This window comes from Lissotriton helveticus, chromosome 3_1, assembly GCF_964261635.1.
Source record: "Lissotriton helveticus chromosome 3_1, aLisHel1.1, whole genome shotgun sequence".
Classification (NCBI taxonomy): Eukaryota; Metazoa; Chordata; class Amphibia; order Caudata; family Salamandridae; genus Lissotriton; species Lissotriton helveticus.
Genome location: NC_136061.1, coordinates 1,698,740,957 through 1,698,757,002, shown reverse-complemented (window position 1 = coordinate 1,698,757,002; position 16,046 = coordinate 1,698,740,957). Strand labels below are relative to the sequence as shown.

General features: G+C 40.7%; 1 protein-coding gene across 3 annotated transcripts in view; it reads right to left on the bottom strand.

The window, feature by feature from the left end:
- The window catches only part of KYNU (kynureninase), a 988,121-nt gene that overhangs the window by 253,363 nt on the left and 718,712 nt on the right, over window positions 1-16,046 (bottom strand). The window lies entirely within an intron of this gene.

The window sequence follows — 16,046 nt, the reverse complement described above, 5'->3', positions numbered from 1 at the left end:
ATCATAACTTACCTCTGAGTGTCAGCTGCTATTCAGAATTTTTTTTAGTATTGTGGAAACAGAACAAATAATTAATACTCACTGAGCCCCGGAATCTTGCAGGTCAATCAGGACCTGTTCCTTGTCTGCAAGGTAGATGGCCCTGTGCCATGGCACTGGGTGGGATAAAGAGATGAGAAAAGAAGGAAAAGGAAGAAAAAGGAAAGAAAAATAAGGGGAATAGCAAACAAAATACACAAAGTCACACAACACACCCAAAAAATTACAACAACAAAAAAATACACAAACACAAACACACACACTAATAGAATAAATACAAATTAGGGGTAGATACATTTGATAGGGGGAGGATTACAGAGATTAAAGAGGAATCAAAAAGTGGCCCAGCACCATAAGAGAGTGAAAAAACAAGACAGCCATGCCCATGCAAACTGCTGGAATGTGAGGACGTACATAAGAACTGCGTCATACCGTTCACGCATAATTTGGAATGCAATGATGCACTCTGCCTTGTGCAACACAGCATGAACGGACATGTCAGCAAACTCCACATGCCCGCGGATCTCTGTGTTGTGCAGCAGAGTTGTTTGGTCACTGCACGGAGTTTCGCGTAGCACAACTACATGAACTTCACCACGGCCTAGTCAGGTCGGTGAAGGATATTCCACCCACTGAAATATAAATCCCATAATATCCTTGGGATTTATATTTTGGTGGAACGGATATCTGTCACCGTTGTGACAGAGTAACTAAGCCGCAGAAATCTAAACCAGGCCCTAAGTCTGTCTCGTCAACTTGATTTTTTCATTTAAATGATAAATGTCTTTTTTTACTCAAACAATTGCATGCTCAAGTCGTTTCTGAATGTATCATTTCAAGGCATGAAAACTGTAACATTATCTACCTAGTACTCCCTGAAGTCTCTATGAAACAGAGAATTCAAAAATGTGCTGTTCGAGCAGCACAGGGAAAAATTATCTGATCACACGTTCATGAGTCAAGTTACATTAGTGCCCAGTGAAGCACAGAATAATTTTCAAAGTTCTTTCTCTGCACTTGTTAATCACCTTTTTGTTTCACACTTCATACTCTATAATCCATTGAGGAGCTTACACTCAAACTCTTATTTACTGTTGGCTATATCAGATTTTAGAAAGGTGGGGGTTGGGGTGAGCCTATACTTTTTCAAGACCCCAGTTCTAAAACTGATTATTATTATTAATTGTTATTATCATTATACATGATTTGTAAAGGTCATGGCTTCCTAAAAATGGTTTCCCAGCGGTAGACACCTCCCTGAACTGGAATCACATGAGTGTTACCAGTTAACCAAACAGTTAGCAGATGTTAAAGAGATTAGACCATCTGGATTTAAGCAGCCCATGAAAAGTATGTAACAGTGGCAAGGTGCTACAGAGCTTTGGTCCCAGAGACATGAATTCCCTACCACCTTGACAGTATTTCTTCACTCTAGGAACCACTACCAGCTCCACATGGCTTGAAAGGAGTGAGCATTTTGGTGTATACCAAGACACTATGGATTGCAGATACATAGGCCCCAATTTGGATAGGCACTTATGCATATAGCATAAGGCTTTGAATTAAACACTAGGGGGGTCTTTAGGATGACGGACGGACTTTGTCCGCCCGCCATCCTGCCGGTATGCGGGACCACCCGCCATAAGGGCAGGGGTCCCGGGGGTGGTATTAGGATGTGCCCGCCACTGTGGCATGTAAAGCATTGTGGCGGGCGGTGCCCTCAGCACCGCCCGCCACAATGCTTAAAAAACACTTTTACATTTGAATGATCAAAGCGGCAGGCACCGTGGTGCCTGCCGCTTTGATTATGCAAATGCAGGGGGGTACCACAGGTACCCCCCGTGTGCACCCCCTACCCTCCTTTACTCTGGGGGCCCGCACGGGGCCCCCAGAGTGAAGTCCGCCTGCCTTTCCGTGGCGGTATTGCCGCCACTGAAAGGCATTGCCTAAAGCACTTCATAATATGGCTGGCGGTGTCTGATAGACACTGCCACCATATTATTTCTTTTCCGCCCCGGCCGCAAGGCGACCGGGGCGGAAAAGTGGCAGGTGGTGTTTTACTCCGCTGCGGTCCCCCCCACCATTGTAATATGGCGGGGGGGAATTCAGGGAAGGATGTCGGGTGGATTGCCCCTGCCAGGCTGGCGGTGGCTACCGCCAGCCTGGCGGGGGCAATCCGCCCGACATCCTAATGAGCCCCTAAGTTTGAATGGCAGCCGGGGAAGAGAATGTAACATGCTGGCTGAGGAGGTGCATTTGAGTGGGGGGAGGAGGATTCATGCAGGTGCATTTTGTACTTTCTGGAGACGCTTGAGCAAAGATTTCACAGCACCGAGGTACAGAACATTCCCATAGTCCAGTAGTGAGACAACCAGGGCCTGGACTACTGTACTTTGAGATGGGACGGGGAGGAAGACCAAACTTTTCATCAGCCATTTAAGAATGCCGATACATGTGGCAAGTACTTTATTGATCTAATGGCTCATAAAGAGCTTGTCATATAGACAGATCCCCAGATTGTTTACCACATGTACTGGGGAGAGAGTGGTACCCATAGATAATGGCCACAGATGAGGACCCCATGGGTGGGGATGGTTGCCCACCAGTAGAATCTCCATCATGTCCCCATTAGATTTCAGCCAGTTTGTATTTATCTACGCTGAAACATGGGCAACACAGAGTATCTGTGTATGAAAAGAATGTAAGCCTGTAAGATTCAACAATATCTGCTAAAGGTCTTACGTAGAGATTGAACAGAATTGGGCTTAGAGTAGATCCCTGCGGCACTCTGGAGGCCAAATGATGTGATTTAGATCTACGTTGGTGTGTGTAAACCTCAAAGGTGCAGTTGTGCAGGAAGGAACTCAGCTAGGACAGGGCTGTGCCCTGCACTCCCATTTTCTCTAATCTGAAATCATTAGTGGAATGGAGCTGTATACTGTGTTAAATGTGGCACTGAGATTTAAGAGGATCAGTGCTGCATCTGCACCAGTATCTAGCTGAAATCACAGGTATTCAGTGACACAGTTGAGAGCTGGATTTAGTGCTGTGGCCAGCACTGAAGCCCGATTTTAAAGGGTGCAATGAATCATTTAATCTAGCATATAATGTTAGCTGCAAGTTAACATGTTTCTCCAACACCATGGTCTGGGTAGGCAGAAGCAAAAAAAGGCCTATACTTTGACCATATAAAAGGGTTGAGATTTAGCTTTTTAGTAAGGGTGTGACCAAGGTCAGCTTCTAAGATAAGGGAATGATACCTTCGGTCAAGGAAGCCTTCATAAGTTGGGTGAATCGTTCCATAACTGGAAGAGCCAGCTTACCCAGTACCGGAGGGGCAGGGGTCCAGAGGAGAGCCTGGTATGAAATAAATGACATCAAATCTAAAGGATGGAACATAGTCAAGGTGTAGGTCATCCTGGGAAGAGCTTCAGATGAACTGACATCAGGTTTACCTAAAAAGCAGTCTGGTTGTCTGATATTTCTTTTTTTAAGTCTGCATTTTCATCACATTGGATTTGTAAAAGTGGGATAGTAGGGGTAGTGTTAGCATGGTCATAAAGATTCTTAACTACCTTAAAAAGTGTTTTGGGCAGCAAAATCTGGCTATAGCAGGTCTGCATTTTTTCTGGTAGTCCTTCGTAGCCAACTTGTGTCTTACTTTGTCTTCGTTAAAAAAAGTTTTCTGCCAATTACTTTCCAAACCTTTACATAGTTTTTTGTGTTCAGGAAAAGGATCATTATACCACGGACGATGGGAGGATTCTATGGTGTTCTTATTTGCTATAGGGTCTAATGCGTTGAATGAGGATCTAAGCAAGGATACAATGATGTGAATGTCTGCTTCTACTTGGTGACTCAGCATGGGGCAGTTAGCTTCAAGTAGAGATTTAAGAGCTGATACGTTAAGATGTGACGTGCTCCTGCCAGTGGATGTAGTCTGATTCTCTGGGGATTGAACCCCTGGATGTATGGGGAGGGAAAACGGGACTGCAAAGTTTTTGGACCATGGCAGAGGAATAGGCTGGTCTATCTGTATGTTCCTAAGGTTGGAAAATATAGGATCCGACATATGGTCAGCTACATGGGTGGGGAACTTTGTGATGAGCTGGATGTAAAGAGCTGCAAAATCCTCTATCACTTACTGCAGGCCACATTATCAAAATGGATGTTTAGATCAACCAAAATGGTGAAATTGGAAAATTTTAGAATAGGCGATGGAAAAACATCCATAATGCCAGAGCTCCAGTTGCCGGCACTACCGGGTGGGTGATAGATTTGGGCTCCGGACAAGGTGAAGTTCTTAGCTAGTGACATGGAGAAGAGTCAAGCTTCACTGTCAGGGATTGTCAACTTATCGATTTTCCATGCAAAGTGCTCTTTAAAAATAACAGTTATACCGCCTCCTTTTTGGGTTTTGCAAGCACAGCGCTTGAGCTGTGTTTGTGAAATCTACCTTTAGATCTATATCCCACCCTTCCTTTACATTTGTTACTGTAGTTGCCACTTACTTGTTCTCCATTTCTATTGATTGTAGGATACCACTCTCTGTTTTTCTTCTGTGTTCTTCTTATCAGTGTCCCGGTGCACAGTCTAAATATCGATTCCTAAATATCGACCTACAGAAATATTGAGTTGGAAATATCGAAGGTACAGAATATCTAGGTCAATAATATCATTGGACAGAATATCGACACTAAGGCAATTAATAACGAATTTCTTTATATCGATGTAAGTAATATCGAAGTTAGTAATGTCGATATCAAATATATCAATGTTACTAACCACGATGTTACTAATATCGATATTTGTATTATTGTTATGTATTTCATTATGTATTTAATATGTATATATTATATGTTTTTTGTTAAGTATTTTACTTGTATTAAATTATATCTATACTATTTTTATATATTAATAATGTTATTTTTAAGTCAATTTTATGTTTTAGTACCGGAGTGGGTTGTGGGTTTGTAGGGGAATAGGGTGGTAAGTAATTTAAATATACTAAATTAATTATTAACTTTTAGGATTATAAATTAATTGTAATTAATTTTTGCGTTTAAATTCTGTAGCAGGTTGTGGGTTTGTACGAGAATTGGGTGGGAAGTAATTTAATTGTAATTAAGTTATGATTTATTTTTATTTATTGGTATTGATAATTATTTTATTTTTAATTAAATATTAATTGGCAATTCCTTTTATTATTTGGTAAATAATTTGTTTTAATTGGTAATTAATGTTTTTAATTGGTAATTAATTTTTTTAATTGGTATTTCATTTTCATTAATTGGAATTTATTATTTATTTATTGGTAATTAATGTTTCTTAAAAAGTATTTTTGGGTATAAAAATAATGTTATTTAATATTTTTTAATTGTTAATCAATGTTTTATAATTAATATGTTTTTGTTATGAAATATATTTTATTGTTCAATATTTATTATTTGGTAACTTATATTTATTAATTACTATTTATTTGTATTTATTGGTAATTTATTGTTAAATAATTATTTAACTGTAATTATGGTTTTAATAATTATTAATGGGTATTTGTAAATGATGTAGAGTTATTTCAAAAAGTAAATTATTAATTATTTTAAATACAAAAATTAATTATAAGTATGTCATATTTAACTTCTACGCTATCCAACGCTTTCCCTACTGCTGCACTCTCTGGAGTAGGAATAGTAATTTTTACCCCTACGCTATCCAACGCTTTCTCTACTGTTGCACTGTCTGGGGTGGGAATAGTAATTTTTACCACTACGCTATCCAACGCTTTCCCTACTGTTGCACTCACTGAAGTGGGAATAGTAATTTTTTCCCCTACGCTATCCAACACTTTCCCTACTGTTGCACTCTCTGGAGTTGGAATAGTAATTTTTACCTCTAAGCTATCCAACGCATTCCCTACTGTTGCACTCTCTGGAGTGGGAATAGTAATTTGTACCCCTACGCTATCCAAAGCTTTCCCTAATGTTGCACTCACTGGAGTAGGAATAGTAATTTTTTCCCCTATGCTATCCAACGTTTTACCTACTGTTTCACTCTCTGGAGTTGGAATAGTCATTTTTACCCCTACACTATCCAACGCTTTCCCTACTGTTGCACTCTCTGGAGTGGGAATAGTAATATTTACCCCTACGCTATCCAACGCTTTCCCTACTGTTGCACTGTCTGGAGTGGGAATAGTAATTTTTACCACTACGCTATCCAACGCTTTCCCTTCTGTTGCACTCACTGAAGTGGGAATATTATTTTTTTCCCCTACGCTGTCCAACACTTTCCCTACTGTTGCACTCTCTGGAGTTGGAATAGTAATTTTTACCTCTACGCTATCCAACGCTTTCCCTACTGTTGCACTCTCAGGAGTGGGAATAGTAATTCTTATCCCTGCGCTGTCCAACGCTTTCCCTACTGTTGCACTCACTGGAGTAGGAATAGTAATTTTTTTCCCCTATGCTATCCAACGTTTTACCTACTGTTTCACTCTCTTGAGTTGGAATAGTAATTTTTACCCCTACACTATCCAACGCTTTCCCTACTGTTGCACTCTCTGGAGTGGGAATAGTGATTTTTACCCCTACGCTATCCAATGCTTTCCCCACTGTTTCACTCTCTGGAGTTGGAATAGTAATTATTATCCCTACGCTATCCAATGCTTTCCCTACTGTTGCATTTTCTGGAGAGGGAATAGTAATTTTAAGTACTACGCTATCCAACTTTTCATTACTGTAGATTTTTGGACTTTGAATAGTAGTTTTATTTATTTAGCTATTTAATATTTTTTGTATTATTTCAGATAATGTAGTATATAATTAATTTTAAAAATATTGAAAGTATATTTAATGTTTTTAATGTATTAAACATAATTATTTACTTTTTATTCATGTTATTGTTTTATGTGTGTAGATGTATTTGTAATTTATAATATTTTTTATAATTTATTTTATAAGTTATTAAATGAATATTAAGACTTATTATGAACTAAGTATATATTATATATGTTATGTATATGTTTATTGATTGTTTTATTATTATATATGCATTATTTATTAACTTTATTTTACACATTTATTAACAGAAAAAAAGAAATTTTTAATTATGATATTTTTAACATCGACATTTTTTTCTCGATATTTTTTTACTTACCATGTTGTAGATAGGATGTCGATATTTATGCCTTCGATATTCCTGCGTCAATATTTCTGAGGGTGATATTGTCTATGTCGATATTTTGTCAGTGATTCCAGTGTCCCATGGCTGAAGTACTTCTTCAACTTCAAACGTTTTAATTTTAATTACAAGTGGGCACGCCATGTACACTCCAGCCCTTCTGCTACTCTCTGCTCTGTAACATTCCCTTCTTTCCTAGAATGGTTCTTCTATAAACATGATCATTTTGTTAAAATTAGCTTTGAAGCATTCCATAGGAGTGCATCTACAGGTGTCTTTTGTCTATTCTCATCCCAGGCAAGTTAACCCAACACCCCTGCTTTGTTCTGAAGAACATCCCCTGCCTCCCTTTTAATCCACCACCTCCTCCTCCCTGCTCTCTCCACAAAACCCTTAAGTCCCTTAACTATATAATTTTCAGGCAGAGAAGTACTTTGTAATTGGAATCCAACTGTGAGAGGTAATTTCTCACTTGAACTAGCGATAGCCATTTAATTGAGGCAGAATGGGGCAAGAGTAAGTCACTGCTGTGTTATCTTTCCAAGGCTAAGAAGACTACCACCATCCCCTTACTCGTCAGTCCTACTCCCACTGCATGCCTTCTCCCTAAAACCTGCAAGCCACAATTACATGCGAAGGCAGAGCAGCTGTATTTCTGCATTTCACCCAATGGCACTCTGGTCACAGCTTTAGAGGCAGACTGGGAGAGAAGAGGTTCAGGACACTTTCTTACAGGCGTGTGCTTTAGAAAGGCAGGTAAGGCAGGGGCTGGATCAGTCACATGTCTTCTAAAGCCACTGCTTCAAGATCATTTGCAGGGTTTGTTATTTTCTGTGATCAAAACATATCACAGGCGAAAGAAGCTTCAGGCACCCACTGCAAACTATGCTTTTCCACCCAGTGTCAGCTCCACCTCTTCTGGGCCCCAGTTACTGCATTTAGAGAGTAAAGAAAGAACAAGGGGATCAAGGAGGGCAAAGGATTTATCTCGAGAAGGGGGGCTCCTACGTGAGTTGGCATGAATCTTGAATATGTGAAATCGAAACCTTGTACTGAATACGGTACTCACACATTGACCTGGGCAACTTGAGTGTAAGGAACCCAAATTCCAAGAAGCAGCAATTCCCCAAAAATGCACACCATACCCTTGTGTGAGTCATGAGTGCTTGCAGACCACAGTCCAGTGCTGATTTAGATATTGTGTTGTGGGGTACATTACATTCTGCAAACCATTTAAATCAAAAGAACCAGAGGTATGTTACTCTAGGCACTAGTATTTCACCCTGTCTTCTAGTCGTATTCTGGTGGCAGTAGTTTTAATTTTCCCTTTACAAAATAACAGCACTACAATGCCCAGAAATCAAAGGAGAATAAGGCTAGCTGTGTTTGCCCACATCCACCTTTGGACAGCTACAGCCCTTTGATTTTGAAAAGCACAAATAAGAATAATGACCTACAAACATCTCAGCATGGCAGTTCTTCAGACATCGGTACTCCAACTCTGCTGCTCAGCATTTTATTCTAGCTAAATCTATAAAAGATGTTAACTTAGATTGTCGATAACAATATTTTTAGGAGAGCTTTTTATGACCCATCTACAACTTAATGTGCTTGAGGTGTGAAATGTAAATGATGTTCTGTGATGCAGCTGGACAGTGAGTGGTATTCAGACCTTAGCAATGTTTTTGGCTGTGTGTCTAGATTCCAGGCGGTGAAGAACGTTATTAGAGCTTTTATTATTAACACAACTTTTATTAGTGTTTACATAATTAAAATTTTCCTCTTGCCTTTTTCTGTTGGGTGTGAGGGGGCAGTACTTTGCAGGCAGTGTCGCTACAAGACAGTCCAGAAAAAATACTATTTCTTGATTGCCTTGTTTTGGGTTGCATTTTTTGGCTTGGTAATCTGTTTTAGATTAGCTTGGTTCTCACAGAGTATCTATTGTTCAAAGATGAGTGAGCCTCACTTGGTAAAAATTACGGATGCAGCTACCTCGGGGGCAGAAAAGGTAACTACTTTGTTAGTGTACTAAAGTACGATTCGATTTTCTCTTTAGAAATGTGGGTTCGGAGATAAATAAAGACCCCTGTACAGCTATAATTGTATGTATGTATGTATGTTTGTATGTATGTATGTGGCTGGGGGGGTGCATGATTTACATGGCACACTTACCCCAATGGCCTCTATGGTTTCAAAGCTGTTTTAAACCCTTACAAACTCTTATACATATCTAAATTCACTGAAAAAAACATAGGTTATAGACCATATATAGTTAGGAATTAGCATTTACAAAACCTTGAAAATTCACTGAAAAAACCATAGGTTATAGACCATATATAGTTAGGAATTAGCATTTAAAAAACCTTATTTTACTCACACAAAACCATTGAAATTCCATATATAGTTAGTTGCACTAACTATATATCGCGCACCCGCAATCCACTGCTGATCATGTCACATATTACATCATTCATGACATGGTCAGTGACATCACTGATGACATCACTGATGACATCTCAAATGACATCACTGATGACATCACTGATGACAACATCCAGTGACTGTATGTTTCTGTAAAGTTAAAATATGTCTTACATATTGAAGAATGAGTGGATGTATAAGTGTCTGGATGAAGGATTTAGTAGGTGCGTGACTGACTGTATGAGTGAGTGATTAAATGTGTCTCACTGAATGCATGGGTTAGTGACTAAACTGTCTTAATTTGTGCATCATTATGTCTGTTGTGATGTAAACTGCTGCATGTGTTGATCATTAGCTATACGAGAGGCTATATGTGTTATTGATTGGTTGCCCATGTATTTGTATGGGAGATTGAGTTTGTGTAGGGGTGGCTGGGAGGTGTGTGACTCTGTGCATAGATGTGTGAGCAGTTGATTCACTAGGTGTATGAGTTCAAGAGTGCATGTGGAAAAAGCTACATGGGCAGTTGACTGTGTGCATGAGTGTATTGATGAGTGAATGGATATCTCAATGCTACATGTCATAGTAAGTACATATGTAAAACACAGTACATGTGAGAGTTGGCATATATAAATAACTGTGCATGAGAGCCACTGAATGTGTGAGTGGTTGTATGGATCATTGTGAACTTGTATCAGGGATTGTATAAGAGAGTAAATATGTGTTAGTATATGTTTGAATAAGTAAGGTGTGTATAACTGTATAGTTGAAGAAATGGAGGTGAGATTGTTTCTTTGCATGACTGACTAGGTGTGTGAGTAACTCCATGGATGAGTGACAGTGTGTGAGTGTCTGTATACACTGAGTGTATCTAAGGTTATATTAGAGTCTGAAGAGGTTTATCGTATTAGCACAAGAATGATGTCAAATGAGATGTCATCATTGATGTCATCAGTGATGTCATTTAAGATGTCATCAGTGATGTCATCAGTGATGTCACTGACCATGTCATGAATGATGTAATATGTGACATGATCAGCAGTGGATTGCGGGTGCGCGATATATAGTTAGTGCAACTAACTATATATGGAATTTCAATGGTTTTGTGTGAGTAAAATAAGGTTTTTTAAATGCTAATTCCTAACTATATATGGTCTATAACCTATGGTTTTTTCAGTGAATTTTCAAGGTTTTGTAAATGCTAATTCCTAACTATATATGGTCTATAACCTATGGTTTTTTCAGTGAATTTCAATGGTTTTTTAATAGCAAATATCATAAGATGTCGAATGTCAAGTACGTGGTAAGTAAAAACATTTTCGTGTTTATGCACACTGATCTGCTTTGAATGCTGCCCCCCACCCCTCATTTCTATTAGGAGTACTCTCTCTTTGCAGATAGTGAAGGGTAGTTAACGCAGGCCTTTGCCCCCGTTGTAATCCGTCGTGCCTGCTTCTCTCTCCATTTGATTGATTGTTCTCTTTGGTTCATTCTCTATTTACAAACAAGCACAGAGTCGCAATACTCTGTTTAGTCTTTGCAGATAGCAAAAAATCGTGTAAAAAAACAAAAGGAATCGAGCAAAATCAGTAGGCCACTAATGGGATCTCTTTTTGAACTCGCTAAAATAGAAACATTAGGAACAACCTGTTGAAAATAGCAATGTGTATGTACATAAGCGGCGTTCATTTGTGTTTCCAATACCCCTTGTTGATTGTTTGAATCGAGCATTGAATTGTTCGAAGTTGGTTCTCTTAAGGATCTTCTCTGCCTGCAAACGAGGAAGAATAGGAATATTCTCTCTCCCTTTGCAGATAGTGAAGGGTAGGTAACGCAAACCTTTAACACGTCGTGCCTATTTCGTTCCTCATTGATTGATTGTTTGCCCAAACATTGACTGTTTGGGAATTGGTTCTTTTTGGAGGTATTCCCTGTTTGCAAATATACGTAGGAAAATCTTTGCAAGTAGTGAAAGGGTACGTAATGCGGACCTTTCTCCCCCGTTGTAATCTGTCATGCCTATCTACTCCCCACTGATTGATGCATCTGTTTCACCCGGACCATTTACTAGAGATACGTCATCTGGCCCCCCTAGTGAAAAGGACATATGCAATAATAACGAAGTGATCACTGTATCCTGTTAACAGAAACTTTAGCATGAAACAACCTGGAAAGAAAAGAATAGGAAAACGAAAATCAGTAGGCCACTGATGAACTTTTTATTAAATAACAAACAAAGAAACGATAACAATACGTAATGATAAAACCTATTATTGTCCTAGAAACAAGAAACGTTAGAAGTAAGCCTGTAATAAGAAACCTGAAAATATCGCCCCTCACTGCCCCAAAACCTGTCTGTCCCACCGCCTGCCACGGCCAAATAACGGCAAACTTGGAAAGATACAAGTCAGCAGACATCCACCCCATTCTAGAAACTTCCAAAGTGCAACAGGTTTTCGGCTACGCCCAGCCGGAAGCAACACATATAAGGCGGGTCCTGCTGCCACGCCTCGGCCAGGAGATCATCACGTAGGGTGTAGCCGGAGGAGAGGCCGAGGCCAGCGGGACCCGGCCAGGGGGATTGACAACACTGGACAGTTTTAGGTGGGGGAATGTCCGTGTCCTCGACCCTCCCCTCTCTCTCCCAGTCCGGCCGCGGTGGCCCTTGAGAGTTGCAGGTTGTCCCCCCCACACTCTCTCCCGGTCCGACCACCAACGGCCGGGGGCTGGGGCCGACGGGATCCGGCTGCAGCCGATGAGCCAAGGAACCCGTTCATGAGGCCAGAGCAAAGGGCGTCCGGCCGCCATCCACCGGAGGTCCGGCCCGAAGACGGACTGGACATTTCTTCTTTCTTCTATAATTGCTGCAACAACCCTGGGGGGGGGATGTCTTGCACATGCCTCCGACCCCCCCCCCCCCTCGTCCTCATCGCCTGGTCCGGCCATAACCAATGTCAAGCGAGACGCCGTGGGGTGCACTGGGAGGGAGAGATGGTGCGAACAGGCCTCTCCCGCCTCCCCAGGTGGAGGCTTCCCAGCTGCACCCTCAGCGCTCCTGGCGCCCGGAAAGGGGTTCTTCCACTGTGGCAATGCTGCAACGTCTCGCCCGGCAGGGTGGAGCCCGTCCGCTCATTTGACCCCACGATCGCCAGTAGCTACCGAACTCTCAAAATGGCGGTCGACCTGGCAAGAGCGGGCCCAGCATAAAGAAATGGCCCGGTCACTGGTTGACTCCACCACCGTAGTCCTCCACGACCTTGAAGATTCTAGAGGAGCCGCGGGAGTCTCCGACCCCCGCAGACACCCCCGATGGGGAATGACTGCCATGATCGCCCGTGGAGTGACGAAACTGTATCCGCGGGACGTCGGCGCTCCCATGCTGCCGCCAGCCTCAGTTTGAATGACTAGAATCCTGCAGACCTCAGTTCCGGTGAAAACACAGTGTAACCCGGTAGGAAAAATTGTTGCACCCCCTCCCCTTTTTGCCACCGATCCTTTCCTTTGCCCTTTTACTGGAACTTTGGACTGCCTCCCCCTCTTTTACATTTTCTAGAGAAAACAAAACATTAACCACTACATTAGCATAGCAGTTGACACCAGAACTGTTTTCAACTTGAAAACCAACAACATCTTCAACAGAATCCTTTTTGTTTCTGCTGTGACCCTGCTACAGCACAGGCATTGTCCCCAGCAGTAATTCTGCAATGCCGGTAAGTATAGCTGTGGTGCCTACTGGACTCACTCACCCCCGCGGCGCCCCACGCCGTTATTTGCTGGGCGGCAACTTACTAGACATCACCTTCGTGACATCCAGATTTCAGCGCTTTCTGCTGCCTTGGAACTATTCGCACAACAGACCGCTACTGACAATCCACCCCCCGGGACGCCCCACGCCGGATACCCAAATCAGTGCGGCACCCAGGCAACATCTTCTGAATTTTCATAATTTGAAAGAACTAGTAACATGTCCTCATCAGGAATTTCCTCATGAAAAGTCTGCAATGATGATTCTTGTAACTCTATGGTCTCCAAACATTCGATAAATTCGCCATCAAGAGATTGATCAAAAAAATCATTCAAGTCATCTCCTCCTTGTGAGAATATTTCATTATTGGTGCTGTCAATTTCAATAAATGTATTGGATAATTCAAAAGAAATTGCCACGGTCTCTTCGTTGTTTAAATGTTTTTACTGTTTTTGTTTTGTTGTATATATTTGTAAGTTATTAAAGTTTTATAATCCTACTACTTTGTTGGAGTGCTATATATTTTTAATATGACACATAATTGTAAAAACTTTGATGTACAAAGAGTCATCCCTGGAATCTTCCGCTTCAGGCTCGGTCCCCTCCCCAATCACAATACAGGATGGTTTTCAGATAGTAGGAACACGTGTGGTGTGACGGATCTCATCGGGTGTGGGCCTTGATCTACTATAACTCCTTTGAAGAGGGGTGATTCTTTACAGCTGGGGCCATAAACTACATCTGCAGGGCTAGCTGATAGCCTGGACAATCGGACACAGAGGAAGAGGAGTGTCAGAGGGTGCGGTAGTGAATAGGGCGAAAAGGGAGGTGTCGGGCGGGCACAGAGTGTGATTCTCAGGGAAGAGCAGCGCAGATGGGGGGAGGTTTATTGCCCATGCATAAGACAGAGAGCGGGGTGACCAGTGCCTGGGGAAGATGCTTGCGAGGGTGGGGAGCCATGCTACAAATCGACAGCGTGCCAAGAGTGGGTCTGGTCAAGGCATCTAAAATGGCTGCCGTGCACGACAAAAGTGTGGCATTTCAAAAAAGGCAAGATGGCGCAGACAATGTTTTTCAACACTTCCTCATTTCCTTCGAATCGAACGTTAACAGACGTTGGTGCATATTACCAAAGTTAAGCGATATTTATCGCTAACGATGCTTAGCAACGAATTTTTTACCGCTAAGCATCGTCAGAAATTATCGAAGATAAACCTTGCTATTATCAAGGTTTATCGCAAATGCGATAAAAAACGGCCGCAATGCATGAATATCGCTAAAAAGTCAGCGATATTCATGCATTACCGAGCTAATGCTCTTAGCCATGTTATCCACCTCCCATTGGATAACATGGCTAAGAACTGCTCAGGGCAGGTGTTAGTTTTTGGAGATATTCGCGCTTAGCGAGAATATCTCCAAAAGTTGGTAATAGGAGATAGATATCTTGCATGTTGTAATGCAAGTTATTGTGGTATATGGAACTCATACCATAATCTCTCAGGAAAGCAGAAACTGATCCTTTTGGGACCGCCTGAGAAGGCCTAGGAGGTGAGGGGTACTCTACTTTGCCCCCTTTTCACGTTCCGAACTATTTTTTTTTACTCTCTTCTGTAATTACACAAAATGGCAGCGATAAGATGCATCAGAGACAGACAGTGAGAGAAAGGAGGCCGGAGATGAAGAAGAGATGTCAAATACACATTGGAGATAATATAGTGGGAGAAGGGAAGTAAATATGAGTAAACTTACCATGTAACATAAAAATGTTGCACTCTATACTATAAGTCTCATTTTATACTACAATCACTTCGCTACAACCTCATAAATTAAAAATAAAAATGAATAATGTCTCAAACAATTTTTGATTTCTAAATATAAATTTATTCTTCTGAATTTTCAAAATTTGAAAGAACTAGTAACATGTCCTCATCAGGAATTTCCTCTTCAATCATCTCATCTGGAATCTCCTCATGAAAAGTCTGCAATGATGATTCTTGTAACTCTATGGTCTCCAAACATTCGATAAATTCGCCATCAACAGATTGATCAAAAAAATCATTCAAGTCATCTCATCCTTGTGACAATATTTCATTATTGGTGCTCTCAATTTCAATAAATGTAGTGGAGAATTCAAAAGAAATTGCCACGGTCTCTTCATTGTGAGCCATTTTATTTTGAAATTGCTTGCTGTAAATTGCAGAAAAAAATAATCACTTTCATTTATCGTTTTTAGTAATACATAATATAAAACTAACTTTATCAAGTATTTAGTATAACAGAAGGACTGTAAATAAATAACAGAAAACATTTTTCAAATTATCTTCAAGTGTACAACATAGTTCCCCTTACAAATTAACAACTCACCTTTTTAAAAGTAGGAGAAGTGTTAGTACTGTGTAAATCAAACACCAGCAATTGACCACCAAAAATTCCTCACAAATGTACCTCAGACAGTAGTATCACAAAATGGCTGTGGTTTCCTCTCATTTTAGATATATACATAACCAATTAACTTTCATCACACACAAATACAAAACCAAAGTAACATTTTAATTGGTTCTAAATTTCAACACTTTCAAATGTGTTTTCCCCATGCAATTTTCCATAGGATATTTAGATACGTCTACAGCCTGAATGGCTGAACGGAATTACACCAAACTTG